At 41.6% G+C, this 23705-nt stretch overlaps 1 protein-coding gene across 3 annotated transcripts in view; it reads right to left on the bottom strand.

Annotated features, from left to right (window-relative positions):
- Positions 1-12558, bottom strand: part of adad1 (adenosine deaminase domain containing 1 (testis-specific)) — a 151886-nt gene extending 139328 nt beyond the window's left edge. For all 3 annotated transcript variants that reach the window (XM_028802026.2, XM_028802027.2, XM_028802028.2), the window contains exon 1: positions 12478-12558. The gene's annotated coding sequence lies outside the window, so the exon portion shown is untranslated. The remainder of the gene's footprint in view (positions 1-12477) is intronic.
- Positions 12559-23705: the final 11147 nt, after the last annotated feature.

Here is a 23705-nt window from a genome sequence, read left to right as displayed (position 1 = left end):
ACAAACATTTGTCTCTTTTTCAAAAGTTTAAACTGTGCTCCATGACAAGACAGAGATGACAGTTCCGTCTCACAATTAAAAGAATGCAAAAAGAATGCAAAAGAATGCAAACATATCTTTCTCTTCAAAGGAGTGCGCGTCAGGAGAGAGAAAAAAGCAAACAAAAATAAATAGGGCTGTTTGGCTTTTAAGTACGCGAAGCAGCTGCACAGAAGGGTGCAACGTGAAGGTAATCTTTCAGCATTTTTACACGAACGTCTGTATCGTCTGGGGTGCGAACAGCCCCCCTGCTCACACCCCCTCCGTCAGGAGCAGAGAATGTCAGAGCAAGAGAGAGAGAGAGAAAAGCAAACAATCAAAAATCAATACGTGTTGTTTGATCTTTTAAGTATGCGAAGCACAGTGTGGGAAGCATATCGCTTGACAAAGCAGCCATATGTAAGCCCAGCAAGGAAGAGAGCAATGTGAAGGTAATCTTTCAGCATTTTTTGAGGAGCGGCTGTATCCTCTAGGGGTGTGAACAGCCCCCATGCTCACAATATATTTGAGAAGTTTTATTTAATACGTAATACGTGCTCTGGTTGGGTAGCTTCTCAGCCATCTGCCAATAGCGTCCCTTGTATGAAATCAACTGGGCAAACCAACTGAGGAAGCATGTACCAGAAATTAAAAGACCCATTGTCAGCAGAAATCCGCGAACCAGCAAAAAATCCGCGATATATATTTAAATATGCTTATATATAAAATCCGCGATAGAGTGAAGCCGCGAAAGTCGAAGCGCGATATAGCGAGGGATTACTGTATATCAACTGAAGTGTGTAATGTCAATATGAATTACAAAATATAACTAGAGAGTTAAGTGTCAGATAGAGGTCAATGCCTTTGAGTGTGCTGAGGCTTCACAAAGATTCAGTAACCAGTGACCATGTCTACTTGAGGCTTCGGAGCCCCATCATGATCTCAGTACTACGCATGTCTGAGGCTTCGGAGCCCCGTCATGAGCTCAGTACTACGCATGTCTGAGGCTTCGGAGTCCCATCATGAGCTCAGTACTACGCATGTCTGAGGCTTCGGAGCCCCGTCATGAGCTCAGTACTACGCATGTCTGAGGCTTCGGAGCCCCGTCATGACCTCAGTACTACGCATGTCTGAGGCTTCGAAGCCCCGTTCGAAGCACGTCATGATGCAATCTCAGTACTACACATGTCCGAGGCTTCGAAGCCTCAGTTAACCCAGTGCGCATGTCCGAGGCTTCAAATCTGCTCGAGGCTTCGAAGCCTTAGTTAACCCAGTGCGCATGTCTGAGGCTTCGAAGCCTCCGTTAACCCAGTGCGTATGTTTGAGGCTTCGAAGCCCCGTCATGATGCAATCTCAGTACTATGCATGTCTGATGCTTCGGAGCCCCGTCAAGATCTCAGTACTACGCATGTGTGAGGCTTCGGAGCCCCATCACGATCTCAGTACTCAGCATGTCTGAGGCTTCGACGCGTAGTACTGAGATTGCATCCTGATGGGGCATGTCTGCGGGACATTTCTACTCCTCATATCAGCTTACTGCTTCGACCTGAGAGTTAGGAAGTTATATTAATTACATTACACTGCATATTCCACAACCAGGTTACAAAATTTCAACAGAGTTGCGATTGGTGAAACGAATCTTTCTGGATCATCAGCACACCTGAAATTATTGTGCAGTACATTACTTAGTGTCAAAAAATAAATTACATATTTTGCATATTAAAATGCTGACTATTAGAATGCATAAGAACAGCTGGACTAATATGGTTCAAAACACTTCCTTCACCATAATACTCTGGCTGTTCTCATAAATATTCCAGTCTCTGTATTTCCCTGCCTCACTTCTATAGTGAACAGTGTTATACGTTTATTCACTGCATATAGAAATCAATATATATATATATATATATATATATATATATATATATAAATAAAATGTTATATAGTGTTAAATGTTATACACTTTTTTGTTTGATATTCTATATGTTCCATTTACTGTGTTATACTGTATGTTGTTTTTATACTGTCTGCTACGATATCACTGTTTCTGTCTCTTCTCATAAATATTCCTGCAAACAGTGCAATGGAACTGTTTTAACTTAACTCAACCCATGGTATGAGGGTCACAATTTTTCACTTCAGAAACCTTGTCCATTTTTATTATATGCAGCTTTATAGTCTACACTTATTTTGGTGGCATGGAACAATGGTTCATTTTACAAACCTTTTACCCACAGTCTGGGACAAATACAGGTAATCTTGCCAGTATACAGTAGTTATGACTGCATTAATTTTAATGGAAGCCAGTGTTTAGCTTGATATTTTGCTGATTAACAGAATTGAAGTTGGGAGTGGGTTAGGTCTACTGTGGCCAGTTACTTTAGGCAGAGGTGATCGTCTCAAGCCAAGTCTTTCCATCTTTGGAGATGAGGGTGCATTGTCCCCATGTCACAAGGCTCCTGATGGCATACTTTGAGAAGTTTGGTGCACTTGTTGTCAATGCTGAGATTAGTAAACATAACTTTTCAATGCCACACTTTAAAGGCCTACTTTATTTGTCTTAAGCAATCCTATAGTTTCTATTTAGCAGGTTTCTGCTACTCCTGCTGTCCTAGAAAAGACTCTGCTTGCCAGAATCCCACAAGACTGATTTTGTTCTTGGTATGTACCGTACTGTTCATAACAGTACACTGGACATTTTATTAAACGATATTTTTGTTTGAACATATCGGATCATTAACATTTAAATTATGGTTGGTATAACCAAAACCTGATACTTTTTCTTTTTATGGGTCCAAATTGTTAAGCAGGATGTTAATACAAAATGTCTGTTTCAGGTGACTCACTAATGACTGCACAGAGGATGCTGAGCCTTGAGAGCCAAGTGGTGTGTGAGGGGCGATGTTCACCTGCATCTTTTTGTGAATGGAATTGCACTGATCAAGTTTTCTACAATAAAAATACAAAGAAGCAGCACTGACCCTTAATTTCTATGAAAGTGCAAAAAACTTCAACATGTAAATTGGGTTTTTGTGCTTTAAGGTTGCTAAAGCTATTCAATCTTACTACTATGCTTTGGTTTGGTTCTGCTTATTCTATGCTATTCAGAGAATTCTCTTATCAAGACTGTTCACAACAGCATGTTGAGTTACAGAAAATGTAATTTGTGAAATAACAACCTCTATGCAAAATTAATTTAACAATTGAAGACAGTTTGTAGTTATTTGTACAAGATGTGTAATGTGAGCAAAACTGGAACTCGGTACATGGCAAAGAGGAGCACACCAACATGCAGATTAAGTCCAGTTTTTAAATGTTTTCCATCCATTCATCCATCCATTGTCTCCCGCTTATCCGAGGTCAGGTCGCGGGGGCAGCAGCTTGAGCAGAGATGCCCAGACTTCCCTCTCCCCGGCCACTTCTTCTAGCTCTTCCAGGAGAATCCCAAGGCGTTCCCAGGCCAGTCGAGAGACATAGTCCCCTCCAACGTGTCCTGGGTCTTCCCCGGGGCCTCCTCCCGGTTAGACGTGCCCGGAACACCTCACCAGGGAGGCGTCCAGGAGGCATCCTGATCAGATGCCCGAGCCACCTCATCTGACTCCTCTCGATGCGGAGGAGCAGCGGCTCTACTCTGAGCCCCTCCCGGATGACTGAGCTTCTCACCCTATCTTTAAGGGAAAGCCCAGACACCCTGCGGAGGAAACTCATTTCGGCCGCTTGTATTCGCGATCTCGTTCTTTCGGTCACTACCCATAGCTCATGACCATAGGTGAGGGTAGGAACATAGATCGACTCGTAAATTGAGAGCTTCGCCTTGCGGCTCAGCTCCTTTTTCCCCACGACAGACCGATGCAGCACCCGCATTACTGCGGATGCCGCACCGATCCGCCTGTCGATCTCACACTCTATTTTTCCCTCCCTCGTGAACAAGACCCCGAGATACTTGAACTCCTCCACTTGGGGCAGGATCTCGCTACCAACCCTGAGAGGGCACTCCACCCTTTTCCGGCTGAGGACCATGGTCTCGGATTTGGAGGTGCTGATTCTCATCCCAGCCGCTTCACACTTGGCTGCGAACCAATCCAGAGAGAGCTGAAGATCACGGCCTGATGAAGCAAACAGGACAACATCATCTGCAAAAAGCAGTGACCCAATCCTGAGCCCACCAAACCGGACCCCCTCAACGCCCTGGCTGCGCCTAGAAATTCTGTCCATAAAAGTTAAGAACAGAATCGGTGACAAAGGGCAGCCCTGGCGGAGTCCAACTCTCACTGGAAACGGGTTCGACTTACTGCCGGCAATGCGGACCAGGCTCTGGCAACGATCGTACAGGGACCGAACAGCCCTTATCAAGAGGGCCGGTACCCCATACTCTCGGAGTACCCCCCACAGGATTCCCCGAGGGACACGGTCGAATGCCTTTTCCAAGTCCACAAAACACATGTAGACTGGTCGGGCAAACTCCCATGCACCCTCCAGGACCCTGCTAAGGGTGTAGAGCTGGTCCACTGTTCCGCGACCAGGACGAAAACCACACTGTTCCTCCTGAATTCGAGGCTCGACTATCCGACGGACCCTCCTCTCCAGGACCCCTGAATAGACTTTTCCAGGGAGGCTGAGGAGTGTGATCCCTCTGTAGTTGGAACACACCCTCCGATCCCCTTTCTTAAAGAGGGGGACCACCACCCCGGTCTGCCAATCCAGAGGCACTGTCCCTGATGTCCATGCGATGTTGCAGAGGCGTGTCAACCAAGACAGTCCTACAACATCCAGAGCCTTGAGGAACTCCGGGCGTATCTCATCCACCCCCGGGGCCCTGCCACCAAGGAGTTTTTTGACCACCTCGGTGACCACAGTCCCAGAGATGGGGGAGCCCACCTCCGAGTCCCCAGGCTCTGCTTCCTCATTGGAAGGCATGTTAATAGGATTGAGTAGGTCTTCGAAGTACTCCCCCCACCGACCCACAACGTCCCGAGTCGAGATCAGCAGCGCACCATCCCCACCATATACAGTGTTGACACTGCACTGCTTCCCCTTCCTGAGACGCCGGATGGTGGACCAGAATCTCCTCGAAGCCATCCGAAAGTCGTTCTCCATGGCCTCCCCGAACTCCTCCCACGCCCGAGTTTTTGCCTCAGCAACCACCAAAGCCGCATTCCGCTTGGCCTGCCGGTACCTATCAGCTGCCTCCAGGGTCCCACAGGACAAAAGTGACCGGTAGGACTCCTTCTTCAGCTTGACAGCATCCTTCACCGCCGGTGTCCACCAACGGGTTCGGGGATTGCCGCCACGACAGGGACCGACCACCTTACGGCCACAGCTCCGGTCAGCTGCCTCAACAATAGAGGCATGGAACATGGCCCATTCGGACTCAATGTCCCCCACCTCCCTCGGGATGTGGTCGAAGTTCTGCCGGAGGTGGGAGTTGAAGCTACTTCTGACAGGGGGCTCTGCCAGACGTTCCCAGCAGACCCTCACAACACGTTTGGGCCTACCAGGCCTGACCGGCATCCTCCCCCACCATCAAAGCCAACTCACCACCAGGTGGTGATCAGTTGACAGCACCGCCCCTCTCTTCACCCGAGTGTCCAAGACATGTGGCCGCAAGTCCGACGACACGACCACAAAGTCGATCATCGAACTGAGGCCTAGGGTGTCCTGGTGCCAAGTGCACATATGAACACCCCTATGCTTGAACATGGTGTTCGTTATGGACAATCCGTGACGAGCACAGAAGTCCAATAACCAAACACCGCTCGGGTTCAGATCGGGGGGGCCATTCCTCCCAATCACGCCCTTCCAGGTCTCACTGTCATTGCCCACGTGAGCACTGAAGTCTCCCAGCAGAACGAGGGAGTCCCCCGAAGGTATGCCCTCTAGCACCCCCTCCAGGGACTCCAAAAAGGGTGGGTACTCCGAACTGCTGTTCGGTGCATACGCACAAACAACAGTTAGGACCCGTCCCCCCACCCGAAAGCGAAGGGAGGCTACCCTCTCGTCCACCGGGGTAAACCCCAATGTACAGGCTCCAAGTCGGGGGGCAATAAGTATACTCACACCCGCTCAGCGCCTCTCACCGGGGGCAACTCCAGAGTGGTACCGAGTCCAGCCCCTCTCAAGGAGATTGGTTCCAGAGTCCAAGCTGTGCGTCGAGGTGAGTCCGACTATATCTAGCCGGAACCTCTCAACTTCGCGCAATAGCTCAGGCTCCTTCCCCTTCAGAGAGGTGACATTCCACGTCCCAAGAGCCAGCTTCAGTAGCCGAGGATCGGACCGCCAAGGTCCCCGCCTTCGGCCACCACCCAACTCACACTGCACTCGACCTCCTTGGCCCCTCCCATAGGTGGTGAGCCCATGGGAAGGGGGACCCACGTTGCCTCTTCGGGCTGTGCCCGGCCAAGCCCCATGGGTGCAGGCCCAGCCACCAGGCGCTCGCCATCGAGCCCCACCTCCAGGCCTGGCTCCAGAGTGGGGCCCCAGTGACCCACGTCCGGGCAAGGGAAAACGCCGTCCAAAATTGTTTTCCATCATAGGAGGTTTGTTTAACCGCTCTTTGTCTCATCCCTCACCTAGGACCAGTTTGCCTTGGGTGGCCCTACCAGGGGCATAAAGCCCCGGAAAAACAGAGCTTCTAGGATCATTGGGACACGCAAACCCCTCCACCACGATAAGGTGGCGGTTAAAGGAGGGGTAAATGTTTTCCTTGTAAAGTTAATCAAAACCTTGTAATCTGACAGTCTGAGTCACCTGTGAAGAAAAATCCTCTGCATTGTGTGACTTTGATGTGGAGGACAGTTGTGTTTATGCAGACATTATATGTATTTGTTCCTAGTTTTAGTCCTGTTCCAATTATGAATTCAGTTTTTGTACACTTGCCAGCACTTTCTTCTAGTCCTTAACTTTCTGAATCATTAGCAGGAAAAGAATCTTTACACGTTCATTAATGCAACTGGACAGAACTGGTTGGTTTTTTGTACAAATTACTTTGTCTGCTCATGTTCTTGGGTTATTGCAAACTATGTCTTTATTGAAACTTAATTTGAAATATCAAACGGGCTGAAAATGTAGGTTTTTTCTTGGTTTTTGTAGGATGTACAACAAATTTACTTTGCATTGTCCAGACTTGTTTTCCATAGTGACACATTTCTTTATATTCTACAAAGATGGGACTATTCTGGGTTGAATTTTAGTAGTTATTTTAATAAAACTTGTGCACAATTGATGATAAAGGAAACTGTAATGAATTGCCATGGAGTTATTTCAATTAAGCATCTGGGTATTGCATAATATGTAAACATTACAGTACTTTAGTGCAAATTTAAGAGCATTTCACATTAGACTACTGGCAATGTAATGTATTGTAGCTACAGTATTACTGTTTTTACTAGCAATTCTTCTAATTATTGCAAAACTTACAGTGACAGTTAGTGATGGACCAATCGCATTTCCACGAGGTGTAGTCTAGTTTGGTTGAAGAGTTTAATTCAAATACTGATATATGCTGGTTTTACAATGGAATTAGAATATGAATGTACATTATGCAGATTAAATTCCTGATTAGGAGTCTAACACCAACCAGGTTTTCAAGGAGCATTGCCTCATAATCGGAACTATCAATCAAACGCATCAGGCAATGGAAATCTGCAATCCCCAAACAGATGCTGACCAGGTTGGTTATTGAACACAAGACCTGGGGCCTCATGTATAACGCCGTGCGTAGAACTCACACTATAACATGGCGTAAGCACAAAAGCGGGAATGTGCGTACGCACAGAAAAATCCAGATGCAGGAATCTGTACGTACACAAACTTCCACGTTCTTCCACTACATAAATCCAGATCAGCGTGAAAAGCAACGCACGTGCAAGCGCCTTCTGTCCCGCCCCAACTCCTCCCAGAATTATGCCTCTTTGAATATGCAAATCAATATAAATAGCCTTCTGTGAAAAGACAATGGGAAAAGCATGGGGGAAAATATAAGAATTTCAGCGAATACCAAGTGGAGGCAAGGAAAAATGTACTACCCTAAGTTCTTGTCTATAAGCCGCGGCTTATCTAAGGAAAAAAGTTGTGAAAATGAAAAAATAGAATATCGGCTTATACATAAGTCCGGCTTATACATCCATCGCGGGGGTTGCGTTCCAGAGCCACCCGCGAAATAAGAATATCCGCGAAGTAGAAACCATATGTTTATATGGTTATTTTTATATTGTCATGCTTGGGTCACAGATTTGCGCAGAAACACAGGAGGTTGTAGAGAGACAGGAACGTTATTCAAACACTGCAAACAAACATTTGTCTCTTTTTCAAAAGTTTAAACTGTGCTCCATGACAAGACAGAGATGACAGTTCCGTCTCACAATTAAAAGAATGCAAACATATCTTCCTCTTCAAAGGAGTGAAGCAAACAAATCAATATGTCTGTTTGGCTTTTAAGTATGCGAAGCACCGCGGCACAAAGCTGTTGAAGGCGGCAGCTCACACCCCCTCCGTCAGGAGCAGACAAAGAGAGATAGAGACAGAGTTTGTTTTTCAGTCAAAAATCAATACGTGCCCTTCGAGCTTTTAAGTATGCGAAGCACTGTGCAGCATGTCTTTTCAGGAATCAGCTTTACAAAAGATAGCAACGTGAAGATAATCTTTCAGCATTTTTAGACGAGTGTCCGTATCGTCTAGGTGTGCAAACAGCCCCCCTGCTCAATCCCCATACGTCAGGATCACAGATAGTCAGCGCAAGAGAGACAGAGAAAAGTAAGCCGGGTAGCTTCTCAGCCATCTGCCAATAGCGTCCCTTGTATGAAATCAACTGGGCAAACCAACTGAGGAAGCATGTACCAGAAATTAAAAGACCCATTGTCCGCAGAAATCCGCGATATATATTTAAATATGCTTACATATAAAATCACAATTTAAATGACCGCTACGTGCTCGTGTTGACTCGGCGACGCCCAGAGCAGAAAGAACGCGCTCCGGCCGCTCCAACCGCGCCATGCGGGGAGTGAGAGAGACGCCAATATCTCACACTCTCTCCCCCCTTAAAGAAATTAAATGGGCGCGAGTGAGACCACTGACCTCCCTCCCTTCTATTAGTTATAGGTTATAGTACGTTCGGCTTATCCATGAGTCCGGCTTATCTATGATACGATTTTATTTTAAAAAATTCGTATGATTTTTGATCTCCGGCTAATACATGAGTCCGGCTTATAGACAAGAACTTAGGGTATTTGTTGGTTTAAACAGTGGTATAATCAACAAAAGGAAGTTGATCGAGTGACAGAGTGTCGAAGAAACTCGAAAGCTCAAGTTCATAAAGTCACACAGTGCCCAAAATAAAAAAGAAATCACATATCAAAGTCGCCGTGAAAAGGCGAGTCGTAGCCCACCGTCTGAGTGTCATATGAAACCTTATTAGGGTACAGACAATAAAAATAGGCACACAGTGGGAAAAAAGCATGAAATGTCAACTTTAATCTCGAAATTTCCACTTTAATCACGTAGTTTATTTTGCTATTAAAGTAGAACATCATAAACTTCATCTTAAAATTGCTTTATTTACTAGTTTCTCAAATCCCACTGTAACTAAAGTAGCACGTTAAATGCTTTATTCTGTATTTGATCTTCTATGTGCTCTATGTGTGTGAATCACTACCTGCTTCTTAAACGGGCATTCTCTTTCTCCGACAGGACACATAATCCATTACATTCGTGATATTACAGCTCTCTGAATAATTAAAATACTGAGATGAATACATGATATCTTTTTCATGATGATAGGGATGAAAGCATGTTATTAAACATGGGAACATGGTGGCGCAGTGCTTGTTCATGTCTCACGCAAGAGGCTTGCTGCGCCATGCACGACCTTCGATGAAATAATTTATTACAGAAGTACTGTCTCTTTCAAATGTACTAACCTCAAATTCCTGTCCTTACTTTTCTTTCTCCAAATACCCAATCGCCACTCAATCAGCTCTGTAATAGACGTGAAGCCATTTGTAACCTTAGAATGCCGATTCTTCAAAACTTTTAAGGAACATTGAAATATCTTCGTAGTACACGTTTAATTATTCTATCCGTCTATCCTTCCAGTGTTGCGTCAGCACCAGCAAGAATACAACGCAATGCAGGAACAATCCCTGAACTAGCTAGCACTGTGGCACCGTGTCCTCACGTTTAATTATTAACAATACAGATTATTTAAATGAAGTTAAAGTTTTATCTGTATAATATAATCAACATATTTTGCTGCATTTCATCTTAAAAATGATATCGTCATCATATGTAAATACGAGCTTTACAAAGTGCCGCAGGTTTTGCAATATTATAACTGTAGTGCAAGTTTACAGTGAGGTAGTTGTACTTATAAGTACAAACAGTTCTACAAGGAGCACTTGATGGACTGGGTGTGTTTATAGTTCTTGGGATGAAACTTTTTCTAATCCGCGAAGTCCGTACAGGGAAGTCTCTGAAACGTTTTGCCGTGGCTGAGGCAGTGTCTGCTTCATGCTGTATACCAATAATTCTCTTTCCAATCAGCTGCTGCTGTGATTCCCCACTCAGATACAGTGATATAAATACTCCGAGTGGTGCAGTGAGAGTAATATGGAAAAAGATGATCTGCTGTGGCAACCCTTAACGGGAGCAGCTGAAAGAAAAAGAAGATGCAGTGAGAGTAACGACGCTAAAGCAGTTATGGTATTTGGAATACTATACTATTCCCTGGACCATTATATTGCTGCAGGTTAATTACAATCAGATGCATTACACTAATAAACAATATGCAGTTAGTTTCAGTGTATTTATAAAGCCGCGTCAGGAATGTGGATCTAAGAAAGAAAGGATGACCACACAGGAACAGTAGCACTGCTTTGACGCTGGGTGCCGCTAGTCTGCAAAACTGAGCGGAGAAACTGCGTACGCCAAGGTATGAGGTACTGTGGAAATGTGCGTGGCTTTACGCCAAGTTTAGGTTTTATACATCGCGATTTGAGCGTGGAAACGTTCGTATGCAACATTTCTGTGCGTACGCAACATTTATACATGAGGCTCCTGGCGCTGTGCGACTGGCGTAATTGTTCAAGCCACCGTTACGCATATGTTACGCGCCAGCACTGATTACCATTGTTTAGAAGTAAACGTATATAGTCAATGTTGACCCGACTACCGCAGAATAATTACCTGCTAAGCGTATGCCGATTTACAATGCTTGACATAATTGCCAATTATAATTGACTTCAAAGATGTCTATCACAACTTCATAGACATTCGGTATTTGTCCACAATGCTCTGATAAGACATTACTGTTAAAATGTGCTGTTAATACAAATGGCCAGGAGATGTCACCAGAGAGGTGAGTGTCAAATTCTTCGAAGCTTCTATACGATTTCCGACACAATTGCTTCAAACATGTTGATGCTTCGTGAGGCTTCACTCCGCCCATCACTACTTGTTACCCTTATTCAGTACTTTCATGTATTTGAGTGTGTGACACAAACAGAAGAATCTGAGTTTTTAAAATTTGCATGTACGGTTTACGCATGAACTGCACATATTGTACTTTGCCTAATGTCAAGAAAATTAAAATGACTTTTGCTATTTGGGTATAAATATCTTTTTCCATTTATTGTGTAACCTATTGTACTTTATTGGAAAAAATGTAAGCTTTTCTTTTCTCCCGTCTATATCTTTGCCGTTTTAAATGATGGTTTATAATTGGTAACTACACACACTACAATGTCAACTGGTATTTAGCAATAACTTGGATTACTAGCCTACTATGCATTTGATAGGAGTGTACTGATAGTCACAGTTTGAAATTTAATCACCACATAAAATATATACTCTGATTTATCGTTGTGTGTCATTAATATGTTTTTTGATTAAAAAAAATCTCATTGCACTTATATGTTGCTTATGCCTCGCAAAGAACGGCTTGGATATTTTGAAGATACGTACTAATTTAATACTTCTTCCACCTGTCTAGACGTTACTTTAAAAGGAGTCCTTTCAAAAATAATATGGAGACACAGATGGAAACTTTTAATGGGTATATTTCGCACTTAACATTACAACTTTTCAAATTTTATTTTCCACACACAGAGACTCACATGTGCAACGATTACCAAGTCGTGTGGTTGAATGATACTTGCGAATCCTTCAAAACGCGGCTTGACATTATTATTGAAAGGTGAATATAATAAACCGATTGAAAGGCCTGTTCTCGTCAAAATTGATCAGACGTTTGCTAAAGTAATCGCACGTAAATGAAACGTCAAATGAGAAAAGTGAAATCATGAATCGACAGTATACAGTACTTTCGTTACGAAAGAGGCCAAACGGTGCACGTCATCGTGAAGCACATGAGCGCACCATACAAATATAATTTTTGGCAAAAACAAGTTTCGGCAATGTTAACAAAATACATACGTGATATGTTCAAGAAAAACATTTGTTACTTACCTGAGAATACAGTACAAAAACCGATAAGGGTATTTACTCTATCTAAAAACAAACAACTAGCGTCTACCACTGACACACGCAATCAACGCAAGTGAGGCTGGCGCAGCTTTATAGTCACGTGGCTTTTAGTGGACGTTGGGGTGCGGTCCTCGGGCTGGAAGAATTCGTAGATGAGGTTGGAGAATAACACCTTTAAAGAAGCTATGGTTCGCTCTCTCCAGTAGCGAAAATGTGAATCCACATGGTGCTTATGTATTTGTATATGCTTTTACCAAAACCCGTGTACCCAACAGCAGAGTTAAGAAGATCGTTCGCAGATACAAACATAGTATCACGCAACACCCCAAAGAAGTCTGTGCATTATGGTAACGACTGTTTTAAAGAGATTTTTGAAGGGTAAGTAAAGTAGTAGTTGCATTCGTTAAGTTTTTTTTTACATTTTTAGCATCAATTGTGTTCTTTTTATTTAAGCACAGGAGCACATTGATAGTACAGCTTTTCACAAACCATGTATTTCATGCCGATAAATAGTGAAGCAATCTAAACCAATGTGAGTACGACTCAAGCAGAATAAGTGAATAAACAGACGGCAGTTTATTAGATATGAATCGAAGAGACAGCTTTTTAACACTTCTTTTTTTTTTTTTTTAAGACACCAGTTATCATTAAATTATTCATTTCTTTTTCAGAAAACTCTGATTGTAATACATTTACACGGGAAGTGGACCATTAGTCTCGGATGAGGAGCCATCTCTGAGAGAGGGCCAGTTTCCTCACAGAACGGGGATGATCAGACTCAATTAGACCTTTTAGAATCTTCTGGCGGGCTCGCCCATATAAATTTAGGATGTAAAGAGGTAACTAGGAATGTCATTAAAATACATACGGGAAAAAATGGTACAGACCACCCAGAGAACCGTGGGCCCTACTGGAAACCTTTTTCTCACTGAAATAACAAGAAAGACGTGGAGCATGGTTATCTTTACATCGAGTTAACCTATAGCAACTGTTATGAAAGGTAAGTAAGCATCTTGCATTCTTCTTAATAATTAGATCACTTGTTTTAATGCTGCTTAGAATACATCAACCATAATGTTTTTGTAACTGTGATATTTGCTGGAATTCTGTTTGAAATCGCTGCAAAATTAGAATATTCTTATTTTACTAGAGGATCATTCATCATTGCAAATATGACTATGATGAGTACCCAGACATTGACTTAATTCTCACTTGTGTCCCGCCCCTTTCTTAATTAGTAGCCAGTTATTGTCAGTAATTGAACACACGTATTTTTGCCTTAATTTAAATGGAATTTTTTTAAAGATTTAGAGTCCATCGTTATTTTTTTTTCATAACCAGCTTCTAAAAAGTAATGAGATTGAAAGACAGGATCTGAATTTAATATCTTTGCTCATAAACTAATATCTGTGAGTTTCAATGTCTTAACTAATAAGGGCTGGAAAAAGTCATTAATATCTTGCTGCTTTAACCACATCTGATTAACTGAGGTTTTAATTGCAATCTGTTTGTCTATTAGTTCTCCTTCATAAAAAAAATACCCCAGATGTACCTTCTGAAAGTTTTATTTTTGAAAAGTGAACTTGTAGCATCAAAACCATAAACAAAGCGTTATTTTTAGACTGTTTTATATAATGCATTTGTGATTCAGTCCAATAATGTCGAGCTAAATTGTGAAATACAGTGTCATCTTTGCTAACATACTAGGTAGAGGAGTAAATCGTATCCAGAAGAGAGAAGGTTAATTCTTTAATTCCCTGTTTACTTTTGTGTTGAAACAGGTGAATTAATCATCTGGGTTAGTTTAGGCATCATGAACCTAATAGGTATGTCAGATATATAGATGTTTCTTGCCATCACACCACTTAGTGGAGACACAAAAAAGGCAAAATATTATTTATTTTGATTTCCCTTCTTGTGTTGGAAATTTTCTTCTAAGTAACGGCCACTGATTACCATTCTAATGTCCTTTATTACATCAAGCCTGAGGGAGTTCTAAATAACACGTCAGTCCTCTATGCCAGATTAAGTATGGTTGGCAGAGCTTTCACTTCTTAAAACCAAGATAATTTCCATAACACAGGTAAGAAATGTATTGGTTTTCACAATGGCATAATTCTTAACAAACTCTCAGGGTGCCACTAGAGATTTTGGACCCCGTTCAAGGAAATCATATATAGACACACCCCCTCACCCCCCAAACCACAGCACTTTGAGCTACTTTTTATATGAAAATGTGCTATATAAATAAATGTTGTTGTTGTTGAAAGCTTTTTATAACTTTACCTATGTGGAATGGTATTGTCCTATTTGAGTCCAATACTTATTAGTGGTGTCAAATTAGCAAAAAAATAGGTTTGGATATTCAAATGAAAAATATGTTCAAAATTGGATTAAGGATTCTAGGTGTTACTTTTTTTTTTTAATGTTGTTTTAATGCTACCAGCAGCAACATGAAGAACAGAAGCTGGTAGGAAAAGATAATGCTGATACTTGGGCACCTGTTATATTTAAATAAAAGAGCTACCAAAATCCTGTGTATGTGCACTCTATAAAAGAGAAGCCTCTACAGTACACAGTTGTCTTCAGTCTAGAACTGAAAACTGAGCAAGCAAGAAAATCGGCCATGAGAAGGAGCTGAAGTCCTTAGGTGTCATACCGCGTTCCATTATCATACTTTTTGGGGGGTTTGGGCTCATAGTGTGACTGCAAAGCATGAGGAACTTATGACTGCATGGATGTTAGTCTTCAGATGTAAGCGGTGCTTGAAATCCCCTTTCTCTGTGTGTACTAAGTGATGTGATCAATAAGAAATATGTGCATTACTGTCTATAGCACACATGAACCCCAGACAAAATCTTCTAGGATTGCTTAAACAAAATAAACGCAGTCACTGGTTTATTTTCCCCAGCTAAATGGCTGTTTGCTCCTTGAGACCAGAAAATCTTTTTTGTATGTACAGTAAATTTAGGCAGTAACTCAGTTGAATAAGATGATGCCTGTGTCTGTGTCTAATATTGTAATATATTACATGTTGCACAATAATCTTTAAATGTCTAATCCTCATTTAGCAAACATTTTTGAATCCACTCAAATTCTGTAAAAATAATTTGAATGTTTACAGGAAAGTATAAGAATATGGAGTAAACCTTTTGAAGTGAAAAATGTGGTTTTCTTAAAAGTGTAGCTGATGTAAAGTAGGCATTTTGTGTGGACTCTGACTTGATAAGTTTACAGCACTAAAAGCCATTTGGGCGCTGCAAGTAGAGCCAGCAGAAAATTAAGAACAGCCAGAATTAAACTAAATGGCACATTTGTGTCCTTTACAGTGCAGTAAAGTTGTAATAAGTGGCCTGAATATTTTTAATTACGCCTCATTTGTTACAGGCTTTACATGTCACACCAGCAGCCACTTTAGGACGGAGACACCGTATGTTGGTGTAGGTAGCTAGACTAAACTGGAGAGGCTCTTTTAAAGTGAGTATTTTAAAGCATTATAACAATATAAGGAAAAATCAAAGTTATGCCATTTCTTTTCCATTTCCAATAAAAACACCTTGGCATAGAACACCAGTCAGGAATCCCAGGTTTAGGAGTGAATTGGATCAAAATGATGTTTTACTAAAGAAGATAGCCTTTTCATAATTCTTCATAGTTAATTAATTGTGGAAGTGAAGTGAAAAACCAGATATGCAAAATGCCGCAGCATTTCATAGCATGTGTACAATATCACAATGGCAAATTTGTTGCTAAGTAAAATAAGCAACCGTTCTTTTACAATTGAATATCAACTTTGACCTTCAAATTCTGTTTCAGATAAATTAGAATTGTATTCAAGTAGTGCAATTTAATCTGACAACCCTAATCTTTACTATCCAATATAAGGGAAGAACTTTTTTTTTTTTTTTTTTTTTTTTTTTTTTTTTTTAGGCAGGTGAATAATGTCAAAATTATTACAACAGAAATGGCACATTCCATGTAGATTACTTAATAATAAGCAGCTCAGCTCATATGAATTGGCTTCTAATGAGATTTTTTTATCTTTAGTTTCTGGGTTATATTGAATGATTCTGAAAACCAGTTCATTATCAGGTATAAAGAATGGACTAATGTTAATGAATTGACCTTTCTTTGATAAACAGTTGCCCTCTTTTTTTTTTTTTTTTTTTTCCTCCAAGCTTTTCTTGCTGTTCTTTCCTTTTCTGGAACCTGGAATTTGATTTCCACATTTCAATTAAGCAATACAAAGATGCATCTAATGTTGGCTAAGCAAGGGGGTGGATTGATGGTCTGATGGAAGTTTGTCTGGTGTGAAATGCAAGGTAGATTGAGTATGGATTGCTATTTTTAGGAAAAACCATTAATTTCTAAATAATATGCAAGTTATGCTGTTAAATGTATTTTCAAAAACTGACCAATAAAAAGTAATACAGATATGTTCTAAACCGGGCCCTTGGAATTGTCCTAACTCCCCACCCCGTTATGGTGCCCTTGCACACCATATGTCTTTGTAGGTCTAAAGGTTCCAATATAGTTAAGATAAAGTCTTTGGCTAACATTTTATCATTAAATAGGAACTTCTTATAGATAATGCTGCAGTTAATGTGATCTCTTCATCCCCGTTTTAAATGTGCTGAAAGCAAATGGTGCAGGAAGGGCAAACTTGGAAACACTTCAGACTTGCATAGAAAGTTTTCCTAACGCCTTTGTTCTGTATTTCAGCCCTTAGTATTGCATTAGTGGTTTGGGTTCTTCTAAATGGTTTCTCTTTCTGGTAGTTTGATAATCTAAATTTTAGTAGTTGTGACTTTTTTTGTAGCTAATGTGATTTGTAATGAGCTGTAGCTAGTTGGATTACCATATCTTTCATTGGTTGCTTCAGGTACTGTACTTGTATCAAGTAATTTTTGGGCATTTATCTATTTTGTTCATCCAAATGTACTTTTGATTAAGTCTGCTACATATATGTACTGGAAAACATGATTTGGCACATTATTTTACAGTTCTTTACAAGTATTCCTTCCCAAGTGTTGACGCAGATAAACAGCAAGTTAAATTCCATTTAAGTCAAGAGCTGAGTGCCATTTCATCTTTAATTTTCCAAAGATATACTGTAGATAAATGGGTGTGAAACTATATAGAAATGAAAATACAGAAATTCAAATGATCTAATTCACATTCTGCTTACTCCACAGCAATAGTACCAAATGAATAAATTTCTGATGCAACACATCTAATAAAATAGAACAATTATGTGATAGTACAAACTTCCGAATTAATTACAACAGCAATATTTTAGCTGTATGGATTGCCAAAACAAACAGGTAAAAAATACAGCCAATGATTATTGGGGCTACAACAATAAAATTCATAAAGATAAAATATTTATCTTGCAACAAATGTAGTTGTTTCAAAACAGCACCTTTTATACCTTTTTTGCGACAACAGAACTACAGGCTGTCTAATTTATAAACACTTTTATGTAAGCTGTTGCCAACAAAAAATTTTTTTGACTATCCACTAGATGGCAGCTCAGGTATCTGAGACACTGCAGGATAGATGAGTAATTCCCAAACTCCCCTGTGGCTGCAGGTTTGCCTACTTTCCAATCCACTTCTGTTTTTATTTGGACTCCTGGACTAATTAAGTGAACTGTTATTTCCTAAGTTCTGTGTTTTGGGAACAATGTAGAAATTAAACTAAGTTTGGAAAAAAAAAACAATACACACATACACACACACATATATAGAGAATATAATATATATATATATATATATATATATATATATATATATATATATATATTAATTAAAATGTACCAAGCAGTTATGGGGAATAATGTATTTTTTTCTGTTTAAGAATATTTTCATCTTGATTTTCATTCCTTTTCCAGCTGCTCTAATTGTTTGATCCATTATTTACTAATTAGTGGGTCTGACACTAAAGTACTTGCAGTCTTTGATTATTCAGTGTTGTTTGCCTGGGTGTCTGCTCTGCTTGTTTTTAATTGTCATTAATAAGATGCAACGAAGGGGGGAAAAAACTGCACAGAGATAAAGCCAAATATAATGAAATCAACAAAGAGTTCAGCATTTAAATCTATAGCAAAAGCAGAAATATTTGTAAATGTTTTATAAATGTAAAAATCATGCTGCTGTGCTTTTCCGAATGTAGAATAAGAGAGGAAAAAAAAAACCCAGCTAATTAAATGAGATCAGTGCTATCAGGTGTTGTCAATGATTAGGAATGTTGTTGGAACAAAAACCTGCAGCCACAGGGGGTTCCCAGGACCGAGTTTGGGAAACACTGACCTATACGGAGTATTCTATGTCTTGACAGGTGGAATGTCACATGATTTAACCCATACCTCATGTTCAAAGTGTTAAAACAAAAATCCCCCCCCCCGAATGGAATTGAAGAGTCTCATCAATCTGTCAGTGGAGCAGGACAGTGACAGCAGTCTGTCGCTGAAGCTGCTCCTCTGTCTGGAGATGATACTGTTTAGTGGATGTAGTGGATTCTCCATGATTGACAGGAGCCTGCTCAATGAAACAGTAGAGCAGAACAGTTATGTTTACAAATAAACATAAAATGAATAATAACGAAATGCGCTAAGTTTATTTTCCTGCACAAGCTATACTATACTGTAATATATTCTAAAGCTGTGAGGCAGCATCAGTTCTTATTGTACCATCTGACCGATTGTCATACTCCCTATTTTTCCCCATTAAAATATCTCTTTTTGTGAAATTACACCTTAGTCCTTATTAGAATTCTGTAGGTCTCACTTAGTGCTGGGTGGTATACCGGTTCATACCAAAAACAGTTTTTTATTTTTGTTATGATATGGATTTTTTTTCATACCGCAACACCGGTTCAAATAGGCTAAGCAATGTTCGGAACCTGGCGCAGCAGGAAACTGTTTAAGGGGGGACCTTTTTCACTGCTACACCGCTAAACACGCATGCGTTAGTGGAGGTATTGCGCAGTGAAAATGGACAGTGAACATTGTAAAACTGAAGCTGTAGTAGATGATAAAGTTAAATATGATGACACAGAAGAACTTTTGCCGAAGAAAGGAGCCGTGTCTGTTGTCTGGAGATACTTTGGCTTTAAAAAGTCAGATGTGGACCAAACAACTATTTATTGTAAATGCTGTCGAGCTAAAGTTGTCGCCGGAGGCAGCAACACGAGCAATTTGCTGCACCACCTTAGCTGCAAACGTGCGTTGGAGTACCATGAATGCATGGAACTAAGATTGGCACCCTCCACGTCCTCGGGTAAAACTGAAAAACCTAGGGGACATTCAAGTCAGATGTCACTTGTAGACGCGTTTGCTAGAAGTACTGCTTAAAAAAAAAAGCGGTGGATTGAGATAACCAATGCCATTATAGTCCATATAGCCAAAGATATGGTTCCGTTAAGTACTGTGGAGAAAGGCGGATTCAGGGCTATGATCAAGACACTGGATCCCAGATATGTGATCCCAAGTCGCAAGTACTTTAGCCAAACGGCGATCCCGACTTGTACTGAGAACACAGAGGGAAATTACAAGCAGAGGTGGCTACAGTCACCGACTATTCAACTACAGCAGATGTGTGGTCAAGTCGCACTATGGAGCCATATCTGAGCCTGACAATTCATTTTATAAATGATGACTGGCTATTGAAAAGTTATTGCCTCCAAACAAGCTATTTTCCAAATGACCACACTGGCAAATGTGGCTTGCTGGAGGCACTCAATTCCTGGGGGCTTGCAGAGCAGAGGCAAGTGGCCATCACAAAGGACAGTGGGGCCAACATAAAGAAGGCTGTCAAAATTAACAATTGGATAAGACTCCAGTGCTTTGGACACAGACTTCACACAGCCATAGGTATGTAATAGTTATTAAAATAAACTATTTTAAGTAATGAAAGTAAAAACATACTATAGTAATAATGTAGCAACCTCCGCGTCAGGTTCGAGAAGAAAAAAAAAAACAGACAGACGTAGTAAAGTCTCACAAGTTTATTTGAACAGTCAAGAAATAAGAACGCCGACTTTGTAACCCCACCACACAACCTTCCAGTTCCTTCTCCAACTCACCACTCTTCCCCCCCCCCCCCCCCCTTCTCCCGTCCCGGGTGTCGCCCCCCCTTACCGCGTCTATCATGCCCCCGCAGTCATTCCTCTGCGCTGTACTCTGCCTTCCCTCAGTCGGATTCAACAGTCACTTCAAAAAAAAAAAAAAAGGCTTCAACCTGGCTGAGATGCTACAATAAGAAATGTATAATGAAAGTGTGTATAATCAGTTTTCTGTTATCTCTATTATCAGTCAATACAGGTAGTCAGTCCCCTACTTACAATGGTTTAACTTAGATTTTTCGAAGTTATGATGTTGAAAGCGAGACGATAATCAATATATATATATAATTCACTAAGCCGGGAGACAAGTAGCCACCCATGGAAAGCATGCCGGAAGGGGCGTGGATTCACTAAACTGCCGACAAGTAAGACGGCAATGGCGCAAGCAGGAAGGTGCCACGCCCACCATCTCTTAGACCATTGGATACGACGAAAAAAAAGAGCCACGCCCACCAACTCGGACGCGACGCCTCGGAAAACATGCCGTCATTTCTGTTTGTCTGTGCCACAGTCCACTTGTAGCTCTGAGCCACGTTGACTTTTCATTAGTCAACCTCAGTGGAACCTTGGATCACACAGAGGCAGCGCCAGAGAGAGACAGAGGCACACAGAGGCAGCGCGTGCGAGAGAGAGCCGTGCACCCACACAGAGGCAGCGCCAGAGAGAGACAGAAGCACACACAGGCAGCACGTGAGAGAGAGCCACGCACACACACAGAGGCAGCACAAGAGAGAGCCGCGCAATCCCTTTAAAACTGAAGTTAAAACACAATGAAGGAAGCAGTCTTTAAAAACCAATAAGCCCTGTGCCTCTTTTTCTTTAGCGTCTCACCTGCTTCAGGCCCTGCAACAGTCGAGACGCTCTCTCTGCAGCTGACCTTCTCTGTGCCTGACTCCACTACTGTCAGTCGCCTGATTAAAAATGGCCTTTTGAAGGGGAGCTATGGACCCACTATACCACAGGAACACATTGCCTTCGAGCCTGCTCTCGCTTACTCTAACGTACTGGCTTTCCCTCTCTCTCTCTCTCTCTCTCTCTCCCTCCTCACTTGCTCACACACTGCACAGGGGAGAAATGCCCGAAGCACGAGTCTACCCGGAAACCGTTTCAGCCACACTTCCACGCCCCTTGCTACACTGTGAGTGTGATGATTATTTATTTAAAAATGGGCTTTTGAAGGGGAGCTGTGGACCCGCTATACCACAGGATCACCTGTGACATTGCCTTCACATTGTTTTCCTTTTATTTATGATCCTGTTGAGCAGATCAGCCACCCAAGCAAACACTGAATAATCAATAGCTGCAACCACTTTGCCCGCCCCAACTCCTCACCTGAGTCGGTTTTGTCAGTGTTCAGCAGTGTTTCCCAAACTCGGTCCTGGTGAACCCCTGTGGATGCAGGGTTTTGTTCCAACCAGATTCCTAATCATTAATGCCGGTGAAACTCATCCGGGATAAGTCGGTTTTTCAAACACAGACGTGTAGCACATTAGTCTAGCAGACTAGCTGGATGTAAAAATGTCAGTGATGACAACATGGCTGTTGGCTTTGTTTGCCAACATTGGGATAATGTCGGCGACGTGGTCACAAACTGCAACAACTCGCCACACAAGGACGTCCTGTCTCTCGAGGCATTCACACTGCCGGAAGACAACCATGGGATGCCAGCTGCAACAAAATGATGAAAGAACGGGCACATTTTTTTTCACACAAGCTGAGTGGGTGGGTGTGTGTTAGTTAATTAGCAACTCGAAGGATTTCAAGATATAATATACACAAGAGGTAACACTGCAAAAGCGGCCCAAACCAGAAAAGACGGCTGGCAAAAAGTGGCTAACAAATTAAACGCGTGTGCATTGTACTTACTGAAAGCAGCGTTACAGATTTTGCAAATGTTCATTTTTTTTCCCTCTGCTTAAAAAACATTGAAAAAGCGGCGCAGATTGGTTTGCAGTGTGTAAAACAGTTTGTTTGTCGCGGATAATTTGCTATCCACCCAGGGAGGAACCGGGAAGCGAACCCACAATCTTCCACTGTCTCCTTACTGCAAAGCAGCCGTACTACTATAGCGCCACAAGGCAGTTAAAGAATGCACCGGGCCACATGTTCATTTTTCCCCTGTGCTTAAAAGACATTAAAAAACTGTTTCTCAACTGTGACTCCGGAACAACTCAGTACACGAAAAGCGGCCAGAACCGCAAACAACAATGAAAACTCTACGTGACTCACAGGTAGTGATGGGCCGCTCGATACTCGGGTTTCGACACTGTGTCGAGCTTTCAAAGCACTGCAGATTTTAATACTTGATCGAATAATAACATCTGTGATTTAAGGATTTCACATTTTCTTTCTCAAATGTGCTTACCTATATCATGGCAAAGTACAGGGATAAACCTTTATTTTCTGTCTACTCCGTTTTTAATTAAGACGGACAAAAGAAAACATTTAAGGCTATTAAATGTGATCTCAAGAAAAGATCAGGGTTAATTATAATACTAATAACAGGAGCGATTATAATGATACAGTGCAAAAGTAAATACTAATTGAAAGAGCCGGGAATGCATGAGGTGAGGCGTCTTATTTTGTTTAACTCTTGCTATCGTATAGTGCATTCTGTCTGTTGGCGTTAGTTTATATTTATATTTTTTAGACATCACACAGTACAAGCTGCTGACGAACCCTTCTCTTCGCTGTCAGTCTGTAGCTACGAAAAAATAAAAGACGACTTTTAACAGATGTCATTGAAGTGTATCATAAGTTTCTGTAACGTTAATGAAAATGGCCAGGAGGTGTCACGAGAGAGGTGAGTGTCAAATGCTTCGAAGCTTCGATACGATTTCCGACACAATTGCTTCAAACGTGTTGATGCTTCATGAGGCTTCACTCCGCCCATCACTACTCACAGGTTACTGAACGAGAAATCAGCAGACTAGCATGACGGATGGGGCGTAATGGGCGTCCTTCCCCTCTCCTCCGGATTTTTCAAATGTTAATTTTTTCCCTGTGCTTAAAAATCATTAAAAAAGCGGCCTGATTATGCGGCGTATGGTACGCCGCGGGTTGGCTACTTTATATAAAATTGTGTA

This window comes from Erpetoichthys calabaricus, chromosome 5 (assembly GCF_900747795.2).
Source record: "Erpetoichthys calabaricus chromosome 5, fErpCal1.3, whole genome shotgun sequence".
Classification (NCBI taxonomy): domain Eukaryota; kingdom Metazoa; phylum Chordata; class Cladistia; order Polypteriformes; family Polypteridae; genus Erpetoichthys; species Erpetoichthys calabaricus.
Note: the sequence above shows the minus strand (reverse complement) of the source record. Positions and strands in the feature narration are given on the sequence as shown.